Below are 26,589 nucleotides of genomic sequence, written 5' to 3'. Positions count from 1 at the left end.
TACAGATGAACGTGGTACCTTCAGGCATTTGGAAATTGCTCCCAAGGATGAACCAGACTTGTGGAGTTCTACAATTCTTTTTCTGAGGTCTTGGCTGATTTCTTTAGATTTTCCCATGATGTCAAGCAAAGAGGCACCGAGTTTGAAGGTAGGCCTTGAAATACATCCACAGGTACACCTCCAATTGACTCAAATGATGTCATAGCCTATCAGAAGCTTCTAAAGCCATGACATTATTTTCTGGAATTTTCCAAGCTGTTTAAAGGCACAGTCAACTTAGTGCATGTAAACTTCTGACCCACTGGAATTGTGATACAGTGAAATAATCTGTCTGTAAACAATTGTTGCAAAAATTACTTGTGTCATGCACAAAGTAGATGTCCTAACCGACTTGCCAAAACTATAGTTTGTTAACAAGAAATTTGTGGAGTGGTTGAAAAACGAGTTTTAATGACTCCAACCTATGTGTATGTAAACTTCAGACTTCAACTGTACCTGCAGTCAACTTGTGAAATACATAATATGAAGCAGATCGCGTTCTTCATTTCACCCGTCACATAATTTTCCATTATGAAGCGTACTGTAGTTCCCCAGAACAGTTGAGCCAGTCACGTGTTTGTTTGTAAATGATATAACTGGAGAAAGAGGGAGCAGGTGATTACAGCTGTGTATTGTCAGGGGTCGTGTTTTATATTGAAAGTCAAGTATTGTTTTGCTTCAATACAGTGAACAGGGACGTGCAACTATAGTTTTCCTTCACATAAAATATATTAGTGCAACACATTCAGCAGAAAATAGCTTCATTGTTATCAGATGGCAACATAAGTGCAACGTTATTTGGCTGGCAGCCACACAAGAAAATGAGTTTACGATTAAAAAGCATTGTCTTTTTTCCAAAAACGATCCATGGTCATCATATTTCCAATGTTTATCATAAAAATAATGTAGCCAGCTTCATTTCCTAATGTTTTGCGTAAAGTTAATCTTGCAATTTACTGGCCACACCGAGAAAAGTACCAGAAAATGTAGCTACACAGTCAGAACTCTGTCTGCTGATACATGATAGAATGTCCATTCCTGAATTCTCATCTGAGTGGAGAAGTGCAACTGAAACACAAAATGAGTTTGATGCTGAGCAGAAATTACAATAATTAGCATTTTAGATCTGAGTTTACAAAACGCAGCAAGGTTTTTATTATGCGTTTTATCTTTTTTTCCTGCATGAATTCTGAGTTAACGTGACCTCTAAGTTTAACTTGCTAGTTATCTAAGTAAGTGGCTAAATTAATAAGGTGACGGAGCATCATATTGTGTTAGCTTTGTACTGTTTTTGAGAAGTCAAAGCCATTTGGATGAGTTACACTACATCCTCGTCGAACATTTCATTCCAAAATCATGGGCATTAATATGGAGTTGGTCCCCCCTTCGTTGCTTTAACAGCCTCCACTCTTCTGGGAAGGCTTTCCACTAGATGTTTGAACATTGCTGCGGGGACTTGCTTCCATTCAGCCACAAGAGCATTAGTGAGGTTGGGCACGGATGTTGACCCCTGTCAATACACAGCTGTAATCACCTGCTCCCTCTTTCTCTTAGTCATCAGGCCCTGTAAAATGTTGGGCGATTAGGCCTGACTCACAGTCGGCGTTCCAATTCATCCCAATGGTGTACGATGGGATTGAGGTCAGGGCTCTGTGCAGGCCAGTCAGGTATGGGGTAAGTTGAGTCGTGGGACAGGGTAAGCTGCCTACAAACAAAATTCTGTACTGAATTAAATATTTCCACTACCCTTTTAAAACCATGTGTATCTTTATTTCCCAAACACAATTCACTTTTTGTCTTTTAATCATTTGAATCAAATTTTAACACAGGCTTAACACCTAACAAACACTTTGTATTTTTTTAACATAGGCCAGGCCGGTTGATACTTCATATCCCAGTGATAACGCTTTGCATTATGCCTGGGAAGAAAATACTTCAATTTGCTCAACTTACCCAAACATTTTGACTGTATTAGCCCACACCGCTACAAGGGTGCACTTTCATGCTAGGTTTAGAACCTCATATCGAAGTTTATAGTGACCCCAACTGATGTATAGAACAATCTTAGATAACACAATAAAGGAATTTGACTTGGTGAAAATCTGTTTTTTTGGACCTACAGTATGCTAGATATTCAGTCATGTTGAATTAACTCTTAATAGGTTGCCTTAATGTGAAGATGTAAAGCTAACACAGTGTATCTACAGTATCTGGACGTTATGTTGATCAATAGGACCCTGCAGATAGGAGTGTCAGTGTGAAACAGGTATGAGCCCACCTTGCTTAGTGAAAAGCTCTGCCAGTGGAATAATGATCACGACCACATCTCTTAGTCATCAGGCCCTGCAGGCATGGGGGTATTCAATCCACAGAGATCCTCTGGAAGAGGAAAGAGGACATAGAGAAAATACTCCATTACATACCTATCATTACAGAGCGAAAGAACAGTAGAAGAATGCCCTCTGCTTCAATATTAAGCTGCTCCTCTTTGATTTTTGAATAGAAACTTGGAAAAAAGTCCACCAGCAAATATTTATTAATTAACAGGGACATTCTGGCAGATATGCCCGTTTCATTATTGGAACTGTTTTTCAAGTGGCCTCTGAAAACATTCATTTCATTTTTTCTTTTTTTCATTTCCACCAGTTATCAAATGGATTTAATCTATTTCAAAACCCGAAATGAACAATTCAGCAGAAAATTATCCATTCTCTGAGACGGCTAGACAATGGGGTCTTTCAGTGCATTTATTAGTGAGTTTGCATGGTGTGTGCATTTGTGTGTTTCCTCCCCAGCCCTACTGGATCCCTGCTGTTGTTCAGGAGCAGAGAAACAATGGTCTCCCTGCTGTCAGTCACTCCACAAATCACCCTCCACACACAGCCATAACAAGATATGATGCTGCAGTCATAACATCAGTCAAACCTCCATAACATCACTCACACCTCCCCTCTTGTCCCACAAAGTGGAGCTCTGCTGTGGGGGTAGAGAAGGAGATAGAGGGGTGTGAGCAGCCATGCCTGCTGCACTAACTGTGCTGGATAAATGACTCCTCGTAAAGCACAGAAACAGACTGCAGACCCTCAGAGTGTACTGTATGAGGACTAATGGCGCCCCAGGCAGGGCCAACACACAGTCAGACCTGCAGCACAAAGAAGCTCTTATTCACCATTCAGCCACACCATCAGAGTGTGTGTGTGTGCCTAATGTGAACATGTCAGCAAGTGTAAAGTGAGTCTTGTTGTTTAAAAATGACATACCCAAATCTAACTGCCTGTAGCTCAGGACCTGAAACAAGGATATGCATATTCTTGATACCATTTGAAAGGAATGTAGGAAAATATAACACATTAGATCTGGATAAAAATAATACAAAGAAAGAAAAACATGCGGGTTTTTTTGTACCATCATCTTTGAAATGCAAGAGAAAGGCCATAATATATTATTCCAGCCCAGGAGCAATTGAGATTTTGGCCACTAGATGGCAGCAGTGTATGTGCAAACTTTTAGACTGATCCAATGAACCATTGCATTTCTGTTCAAAATGTTGTGTTCCATACTCTTCCGGAACAGAAACTGTATTTTAAAAGCATGGGAACCGGTTAATACGTTTATTTTAAGTTAGAGGCATTTTTTCGAGTCCCACACAAAAATGCAACAAAGCACCTATGCAAAGCCCTGACTCTGTCACTCAGAAATGTATTCCAGTGGCTGCCTGCAGCCCAGCTGAAAATCTTTGCCAGTGTGTGTTTAGAATACCTGCCCCTCTCCCTCCAAAGCATAGGCTGACATTGCGAGCTTGCTAGCTCAAAATAACATTCAAAGTTCATTCATAGAATCCGCTCCCCCTAGGTATAATTCTGTGGACCTAATTCAGATAATGCATGTCATAACAAGATGTCCAGCACTTTAAGCCTCCTCCTCAACCCTCTCTCGCTCTCTCCCCCACCCGCAAAATTTCAGTCATATTGCATCATAGGCTACACTTGTCTGTCCATCACGCATGTAAACAACATTTACGTCATTTAGCAGACGCAAACAACTACCTTGCCTGCTCTATCCGCACTGATTGCTGAAGTAATTTAATGAGCTAAATGTAAAAAAAAATTGATTTCACAAGTTAAAAAAGGAACAGAAAGGAACAATATAAACCAGTACTTTTTTTAGGGTTGGAACCGGTTCAGAACTTTATTTTGCTGGTCAGAACAGTGGAACGGAAAACAAAATGGTGGTTCTGTTCAGAACAAAAGATCATTTCAATTCCAACCCCTGCTAGTAGATATCTGTGAGGAAGTGTATCAGCCTTAAAACAACTATAGGAAAGATATACTAGGGATGGGCATTTGAAAGAAAGTGTGTTCGAGTACTCTCATGAAAAGAATGTTGTGTACTCGCAAGTTAGTGTGAAACGGGGCTAAAGGCAAAAAAGTATGTGGTATGCTATTGGTTTTTCCAATTACTGGTTATTCTGATATACAACTGAAAACAAAACTTTACATATTTTTGCTGCACTTGACATAATCCCAACAATAAAAACATTGAAGTGTTTGACATTTTTTCCAGAGCATATACATTTTACCTGCTAAATAGTCTTTCAATTCTACGGGTCACGTCATCTCATTATATGCCAATGATATCTTACTTTATCGAGACGTATCTCAATCCCTCCCATGCCCATACTCCAATATTTCACAATAATGCCTTGCGATTGGCCTCCCGAGTGGTGCAGTGGTCTAAGGCACTGCATTGCAGTGCTAGCTGTGCCAGTAGAGGTTCTGGGTTCGAGTCCAGGCTCTGTCGCAGCCGGCCACGACCGGGAGACCCATGAGGCAGTGCACAATTGGCCCAGCATTGTCCGGGTTAGGGGAGGGTTTGGCCTGCAGGGTTGTCCTTGTCCCATCGCGCACTAGCAACTCCTGTGGTGGGCCGGGCGCAGTGCATGCTGACACAGTCGCAAGGTGTATGGTGTTTCCTCCGACACATTGGTGCAGCTGGCTTCCGGGTTAAGTGGGCATTGTGTCAAGAAGCAGCGCGGCTTGGTTGGGTTGTGTTTCGGAGGATGCACGGCTCTCGAGCTTCACTTCTCCCGAGTCCGTACGGGAGTTGCAGCGATGAGACAAGACTAACTACCAATTGGATACCACGCAATTGGGGAGAAAAAGTGGTAAAAAAAAAGTAATTATTTTGCATCTCCGCCATGGTCCAAATGTGGAAACCTTGCTGATATCATGGAGAGTAATGGTTTAGGAACATTACAAGGATTGAAAGACATTCATATTACCAGGCAACTCCTTTTTTCTATATTTACAATTTAGGTCAGCTATGTTGGCCTACGGAGACCATTTGGAAACCCAACTACCGAATGATGGGATTTATAAATAAATTATCTAGGCTCCCAAAAGGACTGATCTCCATAATATATAAACAACTTTTGGAAAGTTCATATTCTGAGCTAGCCAATAAAAAAAAATATGATCCACAGATCTAAGTGAATCTGAACAATGCTTTAACTGGAACAGAATATGGAAAAATATGACATTGGCATCCCGTAATCCGAACCATCAATTTATACATTTTACATTTGTTCACAGACTGTATTTAACACTAAAGAAACTATTCATAATACAATTGGCCCCAACTCCCAACTGCTGCTTCATATGATGTGGGAGTGCCCTGCAGTTAAATACTTTTGGGACATGACTATGTAACTGAATGATGATAGCTCCTTGAATCTCAAATTATACATCAGAGATTTCATTAGAGACACACTTCTTTCTTTTCCTCCATACTACATTTATTGTTACTTTCTGGCTCTGTGGTATGATCATGGTGATCAATGCTTTGTACGTGTGTACTTTTTAAAGTTGGTGGATGTGAGATTACATCAATGTGTGTATTGTGCCTGTAGCCCCCCAAACAAGAAATGTACAATATTAATAAAGCTATGGTCACAAATTTCTTTTTTGCATTTGTGGATTGCAATAACTTATTATTAGTAATCGAATACAAACCTTTAAACGTGTACGCACGCCCATCCCTAATAAATACAGTATTCTCATTGACAGTTGAATAAGCTGTTGTTTTATGATGAGCACAACATTCCGTCTGGTTTAACCAGGCTAGACTTATCCATGCATACATACAGTCGTGGCCAAAAGTTGAGAATGACACAAATATTAATTTTCACAAAGTCTGCTGCTTCAGTGTCTTTAGATATTTTTGTCAGATGTTACTATGAATACTGAAGTATAATCACAACCATTTCATAAGTGTCAAAGGCTTTTATTGACAATTAAATAAAGTTGATGCAAAGAGTCAATATTTGCAGTGTTGACCCTTCTTTTTCAAGACCTCCGCAATCCGCCCTGGCATGCTGTCAATTAACTTCTGGGCCATATCCTGACCAATGGAAGCCCATTCTTGCATAATCAATGCTTGGAGTTTGTCAGAATTTGTGGGGTTTTGTTTGTCTGCCCGCCTCTTGAGGATTGACCACAAGTTCTCAATGGGATTAAGGTCTGGGGAGTTTCCTGGCCATGGACCCAAAATATCGATGTTTTGTTCCCCGAGCCACTTAGTTATCACTTTTGCCTTATGGCAAGGTGCTCCATCATGCTGGGAAAGTTATTGTTCGTCACTAAACTGTTCCTAGATGGTTGGGAGAAGTTGCTCTCGGGGGATGTGTGGGTACCATTCTTTATTCATGGCTGTATTCTTAGGCAAAATTGTGAGAGTGAGCCCACTCCCTTGGCTGAGAAGTAACCCCACACATGAATGGTCTCAGGATGCTTTACTGTTGGCATGACACAGGACTGATGGTAGCGCTCACCTTGTCTTTTCCGGACAAGCTTTTTTCCGGATGCCCCAAACAATCAGAAAGGGGATTCATCAGAGAAAATGACTTTACCCCAGTCCTCAGCAGTCCAATCCCTGTACCTTTTGCAGAATATCAGTCTGTCCCTGATGTTTTTCCTGGAGAGAAGTGGCTTCTTTGCTGCCCTTCTTGACACCAGGCCATCCTCCAAAAGTCTTCACCTCACTGTGCGTGCAGATGCACTCACACCTGCATGCTGCCATTCCTGAGCAAGCTCTGTACTGGTGGTTCCTCGATCCCGCAGCTGAATCAACTTTAGGAGACAGTCCTGGTGCTTGCTGGACTTTCTTGGGCGTCCTGAAGCCTTCTTCACAACAATTGAACCGCTCTCCTTGAAGTTCTTGATGATCCGATAAATGGTTGATTTATGTGCAATCTTACTGGCAGCAATATCCTTGTCTGTGAAGCCCTTTATGTGCAAAGCAATGATGACGGCACGTGTTTCCTTGCAGGTAACCATGGTTGACAGAGGAAGAATAATGATTCCAAGCACCACCCTCCTTTTGAAGCTTCCAGTCTGTTACTCTAACTAATCAGCATGACAGCGTGATCTCCAGCCTTGTCCTCGTCAACACTCACACCTGTGTTAACGAGAGAATCACTGACATGATGTCAGCTGGTCCTTTTGCAGCAGGGCGTAAATGCAGTGGAAATGTTTTGGGGGATTCAGTTAATTTCCATGGAAAAGAGGGACTTTGCAATTAATTGCAATTCATCTGATCACTCTTCATAACATTCTGGACTATATGCAAATTGCCATCATACAAACTGAGGCAGCAGACTTTGTGAAAATTCATATTTGTGTCATTCTCAAAACTTTTGGTCACGACTGTACAGTTGAAGTTGGAAGTTTACATACACTTAGATTGGAGTCATTAAAACTTGTTTTTCAACCACTCCACAAATTTCTTGTTAATAAACTATGGTTTTGGCAAGACGGTTAGGACATCTACTTTGTGCATGACACAAGCCATTTTTCCAACAATTGTTTACAGACAGATTATTTCACTGTATCACAATTCCAGTGGGTCAGAGGTTTACATACACTAAGTTGACTGTGCCTTTAAACAGCTTGGAAAACTCCAGAAAAGGATGTCATGGCTTTAGAAGCGTCTGATAGGCTAATTGACATCATTTGAGTCAATTGGAGGTGTACCTGTGGATGTATTTCAAGGCCTCCCTTCAAACTCGATGCCTCTTTGCTTGACATCATGGGAAAATCTAAAGAAATCAGCCAAGACCTCAGAAAACAATTGTAGACCTCCACAAGTCTGGTTCATCCTTGAGAGCAATTTCCAAACGCCTGAAGTTACCACGTTCATCTGTACAAACAATAGTACGCAAGTATAAACACCATGGAACCACGCAGCCGTCATACCGCTCAGGAAGGAGACATGTTCTGTCTCCTAGAGATGAACGTACTTTGGTGCAAAAAGTGCAAATTAATCCCCGAACAACAGTAAAGGACAATGTGAAGATGCTGGAGGAAACCGGTACAAAAGTATCTATATCCACAGTAAAACGAGTCCTATATCGACATAACCTGAAAGGCCGCTCAGAAAGGAAGAAGCCACTGCTCCAAAACCGCCATAAAAAAGCCAGACTACGGTTTGCAACTGCACATGGGGACGAAGATCATACTTTGTGGAGAAACGTTGTCTGGTCTGATGAAACAAAAATAGAACTGTTTGGCCATAATGACCATCGTTATGTTTGGAGGAAAAAGGGGGAGGCTTGCAAGCCGAAGAACAACATCCCAACCGTGAAGCACGGGGGTGGCAGCATCATGTTGTAAGGGTGCTTTGCTGCAGGAGGGACTGGTGCATTTCACAAAATAGATGGCATCATGAGAGAGGAAAATTATGTGGATATATTGAAGCAACATCTCAAGACATCAGTCAGGAAGTTAAAACTTGGTCACAAATGGGTCTCCCAAATGGACAATGACCGCAAGCATACTTCCAAAGTTGTGGCAAAATGGTTTAAGGACAACAAAGTCAAGGTATTGGAGTGGCCATCACAAAGCCCTGACCTCAAGCCTGTAGAAAATGTGTGAGCAGAACTGAAAAAGCGTGTGTGTGCAAGGAGGCATGCAAACCTACACAAGCTCTGGAGGAATGGGCCAACATTCACCCAACTTATTGTGGGAAGCTTGTGGATGGCTACCCTAAACATTTGACCCAAGTTAAACAATTTAAAGGCAATGCTACCAAATACTAATTGAGTGAATGTAAACTTCTGACCCACTGGGAATGTGATGAAAGAAATAAAAACTGAAAGAAATCATTCTTTCTCTACTATTATTCTGACATTTCACATTCTTAAAATAAAGTGGTGGTCCTAACTGACCGAAGACAGGGAATTCTTCCTCGGATTAAATCTCAGGAATTGTGAAAAACTGAGTTTAAATGCATTTGGCTAAAGTGTATGTAAACCTCTGACTTCATCTGTACTGAGAACATCATAACAATATACACTGAACAAAATAAACAGTGATGTCATAGATAGGGTTGTTGTGTGTAAGGTTGCAAAGGGAGGGTATATTACTTGAAAGTTTCAATGTTTACCAGTAAACTGCCAGAATGATGGAATTCAAGGATTTTATGTCATCTATCACAATGGCCCTTTTGAGTACTTCAGATTATCACAGGTGTTAGTAATTATCTCTGGCCCTCTGTGTGGCCTTATCACATGTAAAATATATTAAACAACTAAATACGATAATAGAATGACAAAGATGTAAAACATTATCCTAAATCACTGGCGGTCGGTGCTGATAATTTTTTTATGAGCATGGCCTTATTTCTATTAGAGCATATTGAATGACTGTCAATCAAATTCCATTCACCCAGCTCAATGTAACATTGATAGGTTTAGGCTAGAGAATTTTGAACAGTCAAGGTGACACATTCAATACCGCCTTGCACACTCTTGCCTGCATCTAGCTGATCTAGGGTGTAATCATTAGTTAAACAGCTGCAAATTTAGGTATGTATGGACAAATTCAGGTATGTTTATCCCCGTTTCTTTCCTTTTAAGAAACAGTTTTTAATAATATGCATGTCAATTTCTCCTGGCTGAAAGTGGAGGAGAGATTGACTTCATCCCTACTTTTATTTATGAGAGGTATTGACATGTTGAATGCGCCGTGGTGTCTGTCTAAACTACTGGCACACAGCTCAGACACCCATGCATACCCCACAAGACATGCCACCAGAGGTCTCTTAAAAGTCCCCAAGTCCAGAACAGACTATGGGAGGCACACAGTACTACATAGAGCCATGACTACATGGAACTCTATTCCACATCAAGTAACTGACACAAGCAGTAAAATTAGATTTAAAAAACAGATAAAAAAACACCTTATGGAACAGCGGGGACTGTGAAGCAACACAGACAGGCACAGACACATGCATACACGATAACATACGCACTATACATACACATGGATTTAGTACTGTAAATATGTGGAAGTGGTGGAGTAGGGGCCTGAGGGCATACAGTGTGTTGTGAAATCTATGAATGAATTGTAATGTTTTTAGAATTGTATAAACTGCCTTCATTTTGCTGGACCCCAGGAAGAGTAGCTGCTGCCAATGGGGATCCATAATAAACACAAATAGGCAAAATGAATACACCCCTGACCACATACAAACAGTTCACTTTCATAGCCACCACATAAAAACAGTTCACTTTCATAGCCACCACATAAAAACAGCATGATTTGCTTGTTTGCTCATTGTAAATACCAGGCAAAAAAAAAAAAACAATTTTAAAAAAAAATTAAAAACTTGCCAAACCTTCATATCAATAAATTAGCAAAACCAAAACTTACCTTGACTTTGAAGAGTTCCAGTGTTGGTTGGATAGCCATAGCCAGCTAGCTAACATAGCATTCCATTCTGTTTGAGCAGGGTGTTCGAGTAGGCAAAACTAGCTAGCTGCATTTGCTAGCTAAGTGAAAGTAAAAAAACTAAAACAAAAATACAACCAAATATAGCTCTCTTCCTCTTCATTTTGGAAGAAATGAATTTGTTCAAAACTGTTCAACTATCATCTTTCTCTCTCTTTGAGTCAACTACTCACCACATTTTATGCACTGCAGTGCTAGCTAGCTGTAGCTTATGCTTTCAGTACTAGATTCATTCTCTGATCTTGAATGGGTGGACAACATGTCAGTTCATGCTGCAAGATCTATGATAGGTTGGAGGACGTTCTCCGGAAGTTGTCATAATTATTGTGTAAATATATTGGAAGGGCTGAGAACCATGAGCCTCAAAGGTTTTGTATTAAAGTCAATGTACCCAGAGGACGGAAGCTACACCATGGGGCTACCCTACAGAGTGCTGCTGAGGCTACTGTAGACCATCGCAAAAGTGTTTTAATAAATTATTTGGTGAAGTGAATATACACTGCTCAAAAAAATAAAGGGAACACGTAAACAACACAATGTAACTCCAAGTCAATCACACTTCTGTGAAATCAAACTGTCCACTTAGGAAGCAACACTGATTGACAATAAATTTCACATGCTGTTGTGCAAATGGAATAGACAACAGGTGGAAATTATAGGCAATTAGCAAGACATCCCCAATAAAGGAGTGGTTCTGCAGGTGGGGACCACAGACCACTTCTCAGTTCCTATGCTTCCTGGCTGATGTTTTGGTCACTTTTGAATGCTGGCGGTGCTTTCACTCTAGTGGTAGCATGAGACGGAGTCTACAACCCACACAAGTGGCTCAGGTAGTGCAGCTCATCCAGGATGGCACATCAATGCGAGCTGTGGCTAGAAGGTTTGCTGTGTCTGTCAGCGTAGTGTCCAGAGCATGGAGGCGCTACCAGGAGACAGGCCAGTACATCAGGAGACGTGGAGGAGGCCGTAGGAGGGCAACAACCCAGCAGCAGGACCGCTACCTCCGTCTTTGTGCAAGGAGGAGCAGGAGGAGCACTGCCAGAGCCCTGCAAAATGACCTCCAGCAGGCCACAAATGTGCATGTGTCTGCTCAAACGGTCAGAAACAGACTCCATGAGGGTGGTATGAGGGCCTGACGTCCACAGGTGGGGGTTGTGCATACAGCCCAACACTGTGCAGGACGTTTGGCATTTGCCAGAGAACACCAAGATTGGCAAATTCGCCACTGGCGCCCTGTGCTCTTCATAGATGAAAGCAGGTTCACACTGAGCACATGTGACAGACGTGACAGAGTCTGGAGACGCCGTGGAGAACGTTCTGCTGCCTGCAACATCCTCCAGCAAGACTGGTTTGGCGGTGGGCCAGTCATGGTGTGGGGTGGCATTTCTTTGGGGGGCTGCACAGCCCTCCATGTGCTCGCCAGAGGTAGCCTGACTGCCATTAGGTACCGAGATGAGATCCTCAGACCCCTTGTGAGAACATATGCTGGTGCGGTTGGCACCGGGTTCCTCCTAATGCAAGACAATGCTAGACCTCATGTGGCTGGAGTGTGTCAGCAGTTCCTGCAAGAGGAAGGCATTGATGCTATGGACTGGCCCGCCCATTCCCCAGACCTGAATCCAATTGAGCACATCTGGGACATCATGTCTCGCTCCATCCACCAACGCCACATTGCACCACAGACTGTCCAGGAGTTGGCGGATGCTTTAGTCCAGGTCTGGGAGGAGATCCCTCAGGAGACCATCCGCCACCTCATCAGGAGCATGCCCAGGCGTTGTAGGGAGGTCATACAGGCACGTGGAGGCCACACACACACTACTGAGCCTCATTTTTACTTGTTTTAAGGACATTACATCAAAGTTGGATCAGCCTGTAGTGTGGTTTTCCACTTTAAATTTTGAGTGTGACTCCAAATCCAGACCTCCATGGGTTGATAAATTGGATTTCCATTGATTATTTTTGTGTGATTTTGTTGTCAGCACATTCAACTATGTAAAGAAAAAAGTATTTAATAAGATTATTTCATTCATTCAGATCTAGGATGTGTTATTTTAGTGTTCCCTTTATTTTTTTGAGCAGTATATTTAGTATAGTTTTATCTAAAAATAATAAGCTTCACTAATTTACATTTTTATTAAATTCACTAAGGAGTATGGTCCTCTCCTTCTTATTCTGAGGACCCTCCACAGCCCTAAATATAAACCATCAACTTAGTGAATACCATTGGTGTTAAATATGAGGGTTTCAGCATGAAATATCTTTTATTTATTTTTAGAAACATTTATTTATTTGACTGTCAATATTAATTTGTTGTCCATGTTTTGGTGTCAAACTGGTGGCAGTTTAGTTGGAAGAGTCAATAGTTGCAGAGTTAACTGAAAATAAATGTCATTTTTCATTCAATGCTTTTTTCACTAATTAGGCTATTTTCTCTTGTACCATCTACTAGAAACTCATAGACAATATGGACAGATATAAAAAAAGGAATGCTATATATGAATACATTTTGTACAAGTTATTCAAGTATAAATTACCAAAGTTACAATAGATTGGCATAGATTTTCTGTTAATTACCAATATTACTGAAGATTCCGGTAACTTTGGTAATTACCGATAGCTTTGCAACCCTAGTTGTGTGTCAGTCTGCACCTGAACAAAACACTGGCTGACATTAAGAGCGGAATGTAGCAGAGAGACACTCTGTGTTTATCTCCTGACTGAAGCCTTATCTGTACACCAGCTCTCCCGTTGCTATAGCAACACAGCAGCAGCACACAGGGTAAATAGAATTTGACTTGGGGCTCGTGTCTGTGCTGTAGGCCAGGTAAGGAAAGACTGTCTCTCGCTCTGTGTGTGAGTGTTCTCTCTGTGGTGTGTGTCTCTCTGTGTGTGTCTCTCTGTGTGTGTGAGTGTGTGTGTGTGTGTGTCTCTCTGTGCGTGTCTGTGTGTGTGTGTGTGTGTGTGTGTGTGTGTGTGTGTGAGACCATTGGCTGTTCGCCTTCAGGGGCAGCATTGAGTCATAACATGTTTATTCAAATGCAAATAGAAAATGCAAATATCATGTACATTACATATAGTCACCGATATTGCATAAGATGTATAAAGAACAGAATTCACAGCCACACAGTCATTTCTCCAGGATCCTAGTCAAGAAATCACAACTGTGTATTGTCTAACATTATTATTGCTGCTGTACAGTCTGTTGGCCACTCAGACCTGAGCTAACCTGGGTAATCATAATAAGTCATCTTTTCTGGTGCTGGGTCTGTCTGTATGGATACTGAACATGAGGAATGTTAATTAGCCAGTCAGTCTGTCTGTCATAGGGAAGGGGACGCGGACGGTGCCTCACTCCCACTCTACCTCACTCCTACTCTCGCTCTCTCTACCCCCTCCTCCTCTCTCTTTTTCTCTCCCTCTCTACCCCCCTATCCCCACCTCTCTCCCTCTATCTCCCTCGCTCTAACCCCTCTCCCTATCCCTCCCTCTGTCTCTAAGCCACCTGACCTGTGACCTACCCAGCCAGCCATTGCTCCCTCTATCAGACCTTTTCCAGAACAATCCACGAGAGGCCCACAGCTGCAGAGCTGTTGTTCCCAGCTAAACAAAGAGAGATGGATGGATGGCCCTCTTTCAAACAGAACACTCATCTCATCCTCTGGTGCTACAGTACAACAGCTGTTGAAGCTCACTAACACATTCAACGCATAGCCATATAAAGTACAGCGTACAATCACATGGATCTGATTTGATGTAAATAGTGTGATGTTCAATGTCAGCGCAAAGAGATATTAAGAACAGTCTCTCTTAAGGCCACTGTATGTGGTACATGAACCTAATAAGAAAGCTGCCAGAACACTTGGGAAATGCTGTGGACAAAAGTAATGGGAACTTCCTGAGGCGAGGCCTGACACTATTCCTGAACTAGCTAGTGTAGCAGGGGGAATGGGATGGGCTGCTGGGGTTTGGATTAGAATCAAAACAGGTAAAAGGAGCTGGATCAATATTGAAGAACAGATTCAGTCCTTTACTGTAAAGACTCAATTAAAGACTCCCTAGTCTACAAGGACCAACAAGAACACAGTATCAAATGGAACAGCTCTGCTGCGTAAATTATCCTTCTCCAATGTGTGTTTGTGTGTGCTAGTCCATATAAGTGCACACGAGAGAGAAACACAGATAGAAAGATAAAAAATGAGTGAACGAGGGGAAGGGAGTCAACGCACAGCTCAGGAGACTAGCTAAATCATTAGTGAAATCTAAAGTTGGTTCTGCCCTGTAAGTGGTGTGGGATGAGACAACCTGAAGCCCCCCTCAGTCTGCATGGCATTGTAGATTCTCTGTGTAATAACACATACTCGATCTCCATTTCACACAACACTCATGCAGGGAATTCACATGTACGCACATGCACACAAACAAACACACCTCAGATACATGTGCCAATGTTCAGAGTAAGTGTTTGTCTGCAGAACTCGTGAGGACCTTTTCAGTTAAAACGTTTCTTAGCAAGCTTCACACAACTGTACAGCTTCACACAGCTCTATAGCTTCACACACGGAGACACATGCTGAACTGACAGATGTATTTGGATACGGCCGGCAGGTCTCATGCACTGGAGGTTTGACACAGTGAGGCTTGTTGTGTAAATGTGTGTGTGTGTGTGTGTGTGTGTGTGTGTGTGTGTGTGTGTGTGTGTGTGTGTGTGTGTGTGTGTGTGTGATTATGTTAGACACACTGAGGTGTGGTTGTGCTCTCACGGTCTCCACAGCTCCAGGAGTTTATTTGCCCATCCCCTCCACTCTATTCCCTCTCTCCTCCACTCAATCTCTCTCTCTCCTCCTGTAGGCTGAAACTTCAACTCCCTGAGAGCAAACAGAGAGCTGAGTGCAGATCTAACACCAGGGCTGTATCCCAAATGGCACGCTATTCCCTATATACAGTTGAAGTCAGAAGTTTACATACACCATAGCCAAATACATTTAAAAACTCAGTTTTTCACAATTCCTGACATTTAATCCTAGTAAAAATTCCCTGTCTTAGGTCAGTTAGGATCACCACTTTATTTTAAGAATGTGAAATGTCAGAATAATAGTAGAGAGAATTATTTATTTCAGCTTTAATTTCTTTCATCACATTCCCAGTGGGTCAGAAGTTTACATACGCTCAATTAGTATTTGGTAGCATTGCCTTTACATTGTTTGTTTAACTTGGGTCAAATGTTTAGGGTAGCCTTCCACAAGCTTTCTACAATAAGTTGGGTGAATGTTGGCTCATTCCTCCTTACAGAGCTGGTGTAACTGAGTCAGGTTTGCAGGCCTCCTTGCTCGCACACGCTTTTCCACACATTTTCTATGGGACTGAGGTCAGGGCTTTGTGATAGCCACTCTAATACCTTGACTTTGTTGTCCTTAAGCCATTTTGCCACAACTTTGGAAGTATGCTTGGGGTCATTGTCCATTTGGGAGACCCATTTGTGACCAAGCTTTAACTTCCTGACTGATGTCTTGAGATGTTGCTTCAATATATCCACATCATTTTCCTGCCTCATGATGCCATCTATTTTGTGAAGTGCACCAGTCCCTCCTGCAGCAAAGCACCCTTACAACATGATGCTGCCATCCCCGTGCTTCACGGTTGGGATGGTGTACTTCGGGCTAGCAAGCCTCCCCCTTTTTCCTCCAAACATAACGATGGTCGTTATGGCCAAACAGTTCTATTTTTGTTTCATCAGACCAGAGGACATTTCTCCAAAAAGTATGATATTTGTCCCCATGTGCAGTTGCAAACCGTAGTCTGGCTTTTTTTATGGCGGTTTTGGAGCAGTGGCTTCTTCCTTGCTGATGTCGATATAGGACTCGTTTTACTGTGGATATAGATACTTTGTACCGGGTTCCTCCAGCATCTTCACAAGGTCCTTTGCTGTTGTTCTGGGATTGATTTGCACTTTTCGTAGCAAAGTACATTCATCTCTAGGAGACAGAACGCTGCGGCTGCGTGGTCCCATGGTGTTTACACTTGCGTACTATTGTTTGTACAGATGAACATGGTACCTTCAGGCGTTTGGAAATTGCTCCCAAGGATGAACCAGACTTGTGGAGGTCGGCAATCCTTGTTCTGAGGTCTTGGCTGATTTCTTTTGATTTTCCCATGATGTCAATCAAAGAGGCACTGAGTTAGAAGGTAGGCCTTGAAATACATCCACAGGTACACCTCCAATTGACTCAAATGATGTCAATTAGCCTATCAGAAGCTTCTAAAGCAAGCTGTTTAAAAGGCACAGTCAGCTTAGTGTATGTAAACTTCTGACCCACTGGAATTGTGATACAGATTATTTCACTTATAATTCACTGTATGTAAACAATTGTTGGAAAAATTTCCTAACCGAGTTGCCAATATTCTAGTTTGTTAACAATACATTTGTGGAGTGGTTGAAAAACGAGTTTTAATGACTCCAACCTAAGTGTATGTAAACTTCCGACTTCAACTGTAGTGCACTACTTTTGACAAGGACCATTAGGGCTCTGGTCAAAAGTAGTGCACTATGAAGGGAATACAGTGCCTTGCAAAAGTATTCATCCTCCTTGGCATTTTTCCTATTTTGTTGCATTACAACCTGTAATTTAAATAGATTTTTTTATGTCATGTAATGGACATACACAAAATAGTCCAAATTGGTGAAGTAAAATTATAATTTTTTTGCTTGTTTCAAAAAATTCTACAAAATTCAAAATTGAAAAGTGGTGCATGCATATGTATTCACCCCCTTTTCTATGAAGCCCCTAAATAATATCTGCCGCAACCAATTACCTTCAGAAGTCACATAATTAGTTAATTTAAGTCCACCTGTGTGCAATCTAAGTGTCACGTGATCTGGTCAGATGAGGTACTCTGGTCAGATGAGACTAAAATCAAGCCTTTTGGTCATCAAGGATAATGCTGTCTGGCACAAACCAAACACCTCATCACCCCGAGAATACCATCCCCACAGAGAAGCATGGTGGTGGCAGCATCATGCTGTGGGGATGTTTTTCATTGGCAGGGACTGGGAAACTGGTCAGAATTTAAGGAATAATGGATGGCGCTAAATACAGGGAAATTCTTGAGGGAAACCTGTTTCAGTCTTCCAGAGATTTGAGACTGGGACAGAGGTTCACCGTCCAGCAGGACAATAACCCTAAGCATACTGCTACAGCAACACTTGAGTGGTTTAAGGGGAAACATTTAAATGTCTTGGAATGGCCTAGTCAAAGCCCAGACCTCAATCCAATTGAGAATCTGTGGTATGACTTAAAGATTGCTGTACACCAGCGGAACCCATCCAACTTGAAGGAGCTGGAGCAGTTTTGCCTTGAAGAATGGGCAAAAATCCCAGTGGCTAGATGTGCCAAGCTTATAAAGACATACCCAAAGAGACTTGCAGCTGTAATTGCTGCAAAAGGTGGCTCTACAAAGTATTGACTTGCGGGGGTGAATAGTTATGCATGCTCAAGTTCTGTTTTTTTTTGTCTTATTTCTTGTTTGTTTCACAATAAAAAATATTTTGCATCTTCAAAGTGGTAGGCATGTTGTGTAAATCAAAATGATACAAACCTCCAAAAAAATCTATTTTAATTCCAGGTTGTAAGACAACAAAATAGGAATAGGAAAAATGCCAAAGGGGGTGAATACTTTCGCAAGCCACTATATGGTGCCATTCGGGATGCTCTTGTGTCATACCCCTTCCTACATTAGCCCAGCTGCCAGGCTTAGGCTGCTCCTGCTGCAACCAAATTGGCATTGTCTGGCCTAACAGTTTCGCAAGGCAACGTTGTAGCATTGTTCAATGCAGAAACAGTCAGGTCCCCAGACTGTGAGAACAGAGACTAGCCAGAGAATGCATTCAACCCTTAACCCTTTGACATGTATGGTCACATATTTGTGATTATTGTTGAGTACTCCCTGCAGCATACCATCACAAATATGTGATTGGAACAGTAGCAACAGAGTGTATGATGCAACAAACACATCTAAACAGCATTGTTGTCTGAAAAGGATCTAAAATGTTTTGTACTGATGGGAAATAAAAGGTAATCACAACTTTATTCCTCAATTTCACCTTTTATTGTAAAAGATAAATGCGAAATTCGTCTAAGCATCACACGGAACACATCCACAGCCAAACTCATTCCATAAACCAGTCTAAATAACAGGTTGCGGTGACAGAAAAATAAAACATAAGTAAGCGACCTAACAGCTAGACTTGTTTACAATGCACCACATCTCTGGTGAGCACAAGGGAGAAATGTAATATTGTTTAAAAAAAGAGATGCTGTTAGCTTAGCTGAGAAGCAGCTAAATTCTTTATGATGGCAGCCATGTTTGTTTATGTTTAACAAGCGAAAACTCCCTAATCCCAGAACGCCATTCACTATAAAACGCAAACAAACAAAAACAAACAAACAAACAAACAAACAAACAAACGTCAAAGTCGGCTGTGCCCATTGCCCGAAAAATATTAACTTAGATTGGCACCTGACAAGTCGTTTACAGTTTTTGACAAATCACAAAGCAAATCACACAGATCATTACCCCTAGTACAAGCCTACTGCCTAGCATAACAGTAGCGTGAAAGCTAAACAGGGTTGCCAGATTTGGGTGAAAACATTTTAGGGGGTTTGTGGGAGGGTGGGCAGTAGAAATGGGGGAAGGTATGATGCAGGAAATATTACTATGAGGGATTTATCAATAAATTGGGGCAAACACAGGAGAATAAAAAAATAAAACCCCCGGGGGTCTGAGCTGGCAACCATGAGTAATGATAGATTGTAACTAAGTCAGTCGAGTGAACCATCCCTTTAACTCGTTTTGTTATAACATATTTAGTCTGACAGACATTTACATGACAACATGAATACAATCTATGCAAGAATCAGAATGCATGATGTCACCAGTACTTGAAAACGTAAATACATTATGCTCCATACATACATAATGGTGTGTAACAGTAGAAACACCACGATGACATACAGAAACTATAATGATAATGTAATAAGGCACTTACTTTGATAGTAACGCACACATGTCCAAAGTTATTATCAGTAAGGAAAACAGCAATGAAGGCAAAGCGGGCGCCAGCTGGAAAATGTGCCAGGGGGAAAAGGTTTGTGCAAGTTATTTTCTGAGTGGAGATGCAAATGTCTGCATACTTGATCTGGGGAAACACTGGGGAAGTGCTTGGGGTCTCCTCGAAGAGAAACGTTTGTCCGGCTCAGTAAAGTCTTAAACATAAATTGTCCTTAACAGTGAAATGGGCTAATTCTACGTGAATTAATGAGGAGATGGAACACGCCTCAATTAAAACTGTTGTTAGAAAACGACATGTTAGAAAATCATTTGAAATTGACAAGTTGAAACATAGCCTATAGATAATTAGCAGGTAGTGTGCCTTGGTTTGAGCGCCTCGCGGGTTAACTGCCATGTTGCGTAACAATCACATTATGGAACAGTGAGTGCACTCTGACATCACACGCATTAAAAAAAAAAAAACTTACGCAGGAGCGACCGTTAGAGATATTTGGAACTCACACGTGAAAAGGTTAACATTGCTTAATCAAATCAAACCTGGTAACACTTAACATTAAAAGGTACCATCTAGGCCTACGAAGTTCATAAAGGCTAGTTACATAAACATAATTCAGTTCATTTACAGAATCCCTTCATGGAACTACTGTATATACAGAGGTCAAAGACTAAACTAAAACCACATGATTGTGTAATTGAACAGACGCGTTATTGGCTAAGAATCATGTCTGTCTCTTTTCTCAGTAGTACAGCAGTACACACACACACACACTTTGGGGTTTGCCTTGAAACATTACATTTAAATTTTACATTTTAGTCATTTAGCAGACGCTCTTATCCAGAGCGACTTACAGTAGTGAATGCATACATTTCATCCATTTTTTATTTTTTTTGTACTGGCCCCCCGTGGGAATCGAACCCACAGCCCTGGCGTTGCACACACCATGCTGGCGTTGCAAACACCATGCTCTACCAACTGAGCCACAGGGAAACATGAAAGAATCGAGGTAATAATAATCCTGAGAAAAAAATAAGAAACCCACACACTGCTCTTGATAGTATCACTGCTCTTGAATAAGCCTCACGGCCTTAGAGCTTTTAATAATAATAATAATAATAATAATAATTTCATGTTACTGTGGTACATGATCCTCCTAATACAACTACTAATACTGACAGGAGGAACAGAGAGATCCACTCACACGTCATCCACTGGGTTTACTGCTGAAAGCTGAGCTGCTCTCAATGATGTGCTCTTGGCTCATTGGTTTAAAGTTGTCAAAATCTTTGCATAGTAACGGTAGAACATAATATTGAACAGCAGAGCCCGGGAAGCAATCTATAATCTCTAATCATGAAGTCAATAAGTTTCTACTGCTTGTCACATGTGATCAATGATGAAAATGATCACACCAACAGGGAATGTCACTGATGGGTACAACAAAACTCTATTACAACTAGTACTGCGTTGTTATGTGTTAATAATTTAGACTACGTTACCCAGCAGGCTATGCGGGCGGGGCAGGTGGTTGAACAATGCCTTGCATGGCTAAACAATGAGTTTTCTAGCTGAAGTATATGTTCATTAAAAGTAGTTAAACCTACCTTGTCATTATACAAGGAACAAACATAACAAGTACTACATAAGACTAACCTGCCGCATGCCATTTGTTGACCTGCTATACAACACTTTTTTGGTTACTACATGATTCCATGTGTTATTTCATAGTGTTGATGTCTTCACTATTATTCTACAAAATAATAAAAAATAAAGAAAAACCCTGGAATTAGTAGGTGTGTCCAAACTTTTGGTACTGATACATACACACTTCCATTTTTCTCTGCCTCAAGGGCCCCCTATGAGCTTGGGCCCTGGGGCTTCAGCCCTGCAAGCCCCTGAATTAATGAGGCCCTGGATCTGCACTATGCAGCTGTTGCAAGGGCACATTTTTCACTGGATGTCCACTGGTCGCAAAAACAATGCTTGATAGGCAGCTTAAACTTCTTCAATTCAACCATTATTGGGTTAAAACACACATATACAGTACATTTGTGAACAGCCAACCACAATACATAAGGCGTAACAAGCTAAATGAGAGAGCAGCAGTGTGAATCACATCAGTGCGCTATGTAGATATCAATAATAAGTGATATCCGTATCACCGTAGACTACACCACTACTGTCATCCTTACCTCCAAGCTTTTATTCAAGTTGGATAATCTTTTGATGCCGACAGCAGTCGCACCATTGGAAGACATAGCTTGGACTGTAGCCTATAAAAGCCTATTCCTGCACTTTTCCCGCGATCCATCAAACGCATTTGGTGTGTCATCATAGTGGTCTCTGACTTGCGGTCAGACTTGCTCGGGAGAAACTTGCACCTTTTTTCAATGCTGATTTGAATGTCATTGAGAAAACAGAAAGCTGTCAACAATTTTTTTCTGCAAACATACAGTGGTGGAAAAAGTATCCAATTGTCATACTTGAGTATAAGTTTAGATATGTTAATAGAAAGTTACAAGTAAAAGTGAAAGTCACCCAGTAAAATACTACTTCAGTAAAAGTCTAAAAGTATTTGGTTTTAAATATACTTAAGTATCAAAAGTACATTTAATTTCTAAAATATAAGTATGAATCATTTCAAATTCCTTACATTAAGCAAAGCATGTTCTTCTTTTTAAAATGTATGGATAGACACATTATTTACAAAAGATGCATTTGTGTTTAGTGAGTCCGCCAGACCATAGGCAGTAGGGATGACCACGAGTTCTCTTGATAAGTGCGTGAATTTCACAATTTTCTTGTTCTGCTCAGCATTCAAAAGGTAAGTACTTTGGGTTGTCAGGGAAAATGTATGGAGTAAAAAGTACTATATTTTCTTTAGGAATGTAGTGAAGTAAATGTAAAAGTTGTCAAAATATAAATAGTAAAGTAAAGTACAGATACCCCAAAAAACTACTTAAGTAGTACTTTAAAGTATTTTTACATAAGTACTTTACACCACTGCAAACATACATTCTGAAAAGTAATCCTGGAAGTAATAACCAAAAGTATGTGTAATTTGATTACAATATTTTAGCTGGTAACGTAACAGGGTTAGAGAGTAACAGATTACATGTAATCCAAGATTATTACATGTAAAAACCGGTAACTGTAACCTGTTACTTCCCAATTCTGTTGACAGGACAACGAACATGACAGATCTGCTACCAGGCTAGACCCAGAGACCATCCTTTTCATTTAAATAGACCCTCCTTTTCATTTAATTTAAAACAACCTTGAACCAACACGTTATCTCCACTAGATATCTCCATGGAGGGATACTACAGAGCAGCTCAGCAGAGAGAGAGAGAGAGAAAGAGAGAGGGCGGCTAGCTCTGTTTATCCTCAGTCCCCACAGACACTATTAGATTACTGCAGCAGATAGAAGACATAAAGGCTAATCAATAGGGTGGCAGCAACGCAGAGAGCTGAAGACTGCCAGCCTTCCTTGACATTAAGCCTTCACAACCCAGACTGAGGGATGTTAAACAAGCCCAGAAGATTTCTGGCACGGACAAAGTGAGTGGGTAACATGAAGAGGCACCTTAGCTCCAGGGATCTACGTATTAAGATACTCAATTGCAGCAATTGCTGCCTTTCTTGGCTAGGACACACTTGAGATTGAAAGAGATTCAAATATTGCTGGAACTGCCATGGTAAAATAAAAAAATAGATACAATTACCTCCAGTTTGTTTATATTGGGTTTATAAGATATAACTTTAGGTATCTTCCAGAGAGATAATGTTGTCTAAACCTGAAACAAATCGTATACCTCCGTTAACTAAATCAGAAGATTTAAGGACTAAGTAAGGATACAATCCTAGACTGATTAGGAGCTGGCTAACTGTGGTTGTTGTGGGCTCCCTCCAGTCCCCAGCAGACGTGCCTGCCTGACTGTCTAAACTCTGTTCCTCACTGGAGGTTCCTGCTTCAGACTCCTAATTGGGTACAGTGTCAGACCAAGTCTTTTGAAATTGTCACAGAAGTGTTCCATAACAAAACAGATGCTTAGAAACAGAGTTTTAACGATACAGAGAAACCCAGCTGAGCTGAGGGAGACATGACTAGATAGAATGATCCCTGCACAGGAGAGAGATGCTCTCGTTTCTTTGGAAGGAGATTGAGTTCAATCTTTGCCAAACAGAAAGCAGCACCGCCGCAGCTCTGTCCTGACTTCATCCTTCTGATTAACTACAGTACATCACTATCACCACTCATAGAGACCACTAGGGATTAGTATTTTCCCGAAAATCTACCAAGTTTCAATACCTACTGCAAAAATCTGAAGTGGCCAATTAAAGCGTTTTTAACCAAGATATGGTCCCTATGCCAGGGTTCTATAAGAGTGTCGCTGCGCCACATTGCCGGCGCCCCTATTTAAAGATTTCACAGCAGGTGAAACTGATATTTAGTAATGATGGAGTAACTTTGATCGGCAATGACATTGTTGTGAATTGCTTCACAGGCTATTCATAAATTCGGAGAGTTATCATGCTCCTCAATTAATTCAGCGCATTTCAGCAGTAGCCCTGGGCTATGTCGACACATCGCACTCAGTACGCACCCAGTGTAAACTATAGAGTTGTCGAATCACACAAACGTTGTAACCGCAGTCAAACAAAATTAAAAAAGTTGCTAATCTTGCTAGATAATTAGCTAACATTTCTCCAGCCTAATAGTTACCAAATATCCAAAAGGAGATTCAGTGAAAAAATATCTGACATTGATTGATGTATCCAGACGAGTCCCCCACAGTTGTCTCAAAGCTGCGCGATGGCGCTGTCCCAATCAAAACGCTGCGTGTGCTTTTCATTTATGGCGACTTTGTGGGAAGTAAATACGGTAGGTTAAAGGCTTCCATGCGACAACCTGTTTGGATAATGTGCAATTAGATTTTTTGCCAATCTGCCAATCAACACATGTGTATTTTTTGGAATTGCATTAGTGTGATATCAGGCGACAATTTCCGTAGTTTCCCGTGTCTTGTCATTACATTTTTTCGGGAAATGTGAAGAGTTATCCTGGGACAGTCCCAGGATCCCGGTTACCAGTGTTAATCCCAAGAGATCACACAAGACGCCACAACACAGCTCATCCAGTCAAAACAGCTTGAAAGAGAGCAAGAGGGAGAAAGGGAGAAATCACAAACCTGAACGGCAAAAATCTACTGCATCCATCTCTACACTACCTACACCGCCTCAGTGTCCCAAACAACTCTACATAAGTGGAGCATTTAACAATGCGCAGGTAAAGTTACGGCCAGTTCTGTAAGTGTTCCACATTCTGCTACAGACAGTAAGAGCCTGCCTGTGGATCCTCTGGGACGCTCCTGCATACACCACACCTCTGCGAGAGGAACAGAGCTGCAGGCCAACTGTTTAGAACAGTCCACTGCACCTGAAAACAACGGAGTCCTACCACGCAGAGCTCAAGTCTAAACACAGACACTGCTGCTCAATTGAACAGAGAGCAGGAGATACAGTATAAAACATTAGCAGCACAGAAAAATGAAGAGCACTCTATTGAACTGTGGTTCACCTCCAGTATCATTATGTGGATATCTATACATGCATTTTCAACTATTCAATTGCCTCTGCTCCATAGAATAAAAGGAGTTAATGGAGTAGAATAGAGTACATGGGTGTCCTTTCTATGCAGATAGACTAAAGTATATAATTGGCAGATACACATAACTCATTATGATGCTATCATATGACCTTTTACCATTGGCATACAGGGCCAGAGTGTGAAAGGGAGGATGAGTGAGAGAACACTTTAAAAGTCTCTCTGTTTAATGGCTACAGATATTATCTTTCAGAAGTGTAGTGAAGAAAGAGAAGGATAGAAATAGAGAGAAAGACAGAAATAAATGAAGATAGAGAAAGAAGATGGAACAAGAGAGGGAGAGAGACAGAGAGCACTGTAGAGGAATGTGTGTGTGTGTGTGTGTTATTCAGGGAATGTCTCTGTCTCTCCAGCAGCACTGTGCAGCAGAGCAGAAGGGAGGGAGATGAGTGGAGCCGAGAGGAGTGGGCCACTCTGTGCCCACAGAATCACATGGCCCCAACAGTAGAGAGGGAGAAGGGTGAGAAACACAGAGAGGGACACAGAGAGAGACAGAGAGAGTGTAGCAGCAACAAGAGGGAATAGGGAGAGTGAGAATGCAAATGAAAGAGGGATAGAAAGTAAAGAGAGAAACAGAAACCGCTGTCGAAAGAATGAGAGAGGGGATAGAAAGAGGGAGAATGGTTTATTAAAGTAAGGAAAGAGAGAATGAGAGAGCGGTAGAGGGCAAGCTAGATAACTTCCTTTGAGACCATTGCTTATAAGGTTATACAGCTCCAGTCCTCTCATATAACCTGGTGTTTGTTTGCACAGTGGTTTCTATGACCGTGCTCTAGTCTTATGATGTTCTGGTAGGCAGGGAGAGGAATGTCCAACCAGCCTAACTGACGTCTGCATGTGGACTGGGAGACAATAGAAGGTTTGATGAGCTAGAATCAACATAGAATTTACTTGACAGAAAGGTCAATACAATATGAAGCAGCTTGGGAAAGCCCTGCAATCAAACCAAAATAAATGCTTTGCGCATAGAGTCTGACAGAGACAACTATAGACAGTGATATGGCGAGTGATAAGGATATGGCGTAGAGGCT

At 41.4% G+C, this 26,589-nt stretch overlaps 1 protein-coding gene across 6 annotated transcripts in view; it reads right to left on the bottom strand.

Moving 5' to 3' along the window:
• pip5k1bb (phosphatidylinositol-4-phosphate 5-kinase, type I, beta b) overlaps positions 1-26,589 on the bottom strand; it is a 71,845-nt gene that overhangs the window by 30,236 nt on the left and 15,020 nt on the right. For 5 of the 6 annotated variants that reach the window (XM_029763204.1, XM_029763203.1, XM_029763202.1 and 2 more), the window contains one exon: positions 2,318-2,418. The exons of the other annotated variant lie outside the window; for it this stretch is intronic. The gene's annotated coding sequence lies outside the window, so the exon portion shown is untranslated. The remainder of the gene's footprint in view (positions 1-2,317; positions 2,419-26,589) is intronic. 6 annotated transcript variants of the gene reach the window in all.

Source organism: Salmo trutta, chromosome 9 (assembly GCF_901001165.1).
Source record: "Salmo trutta chromosome 9, fSalTru1.1, whole genome shotgun sequence".
NCBI classification, from domain to species: Eukaryota; Metazoa; Chordata; class Actinopteri; order Salmoniformes; family Salmonidae; genus Salmo; species Salmo trutta.
Note: the sequence above shows the minus strand (reverse complement) of the source record. Positions and strands in the feature narration are given on the sequence as shown.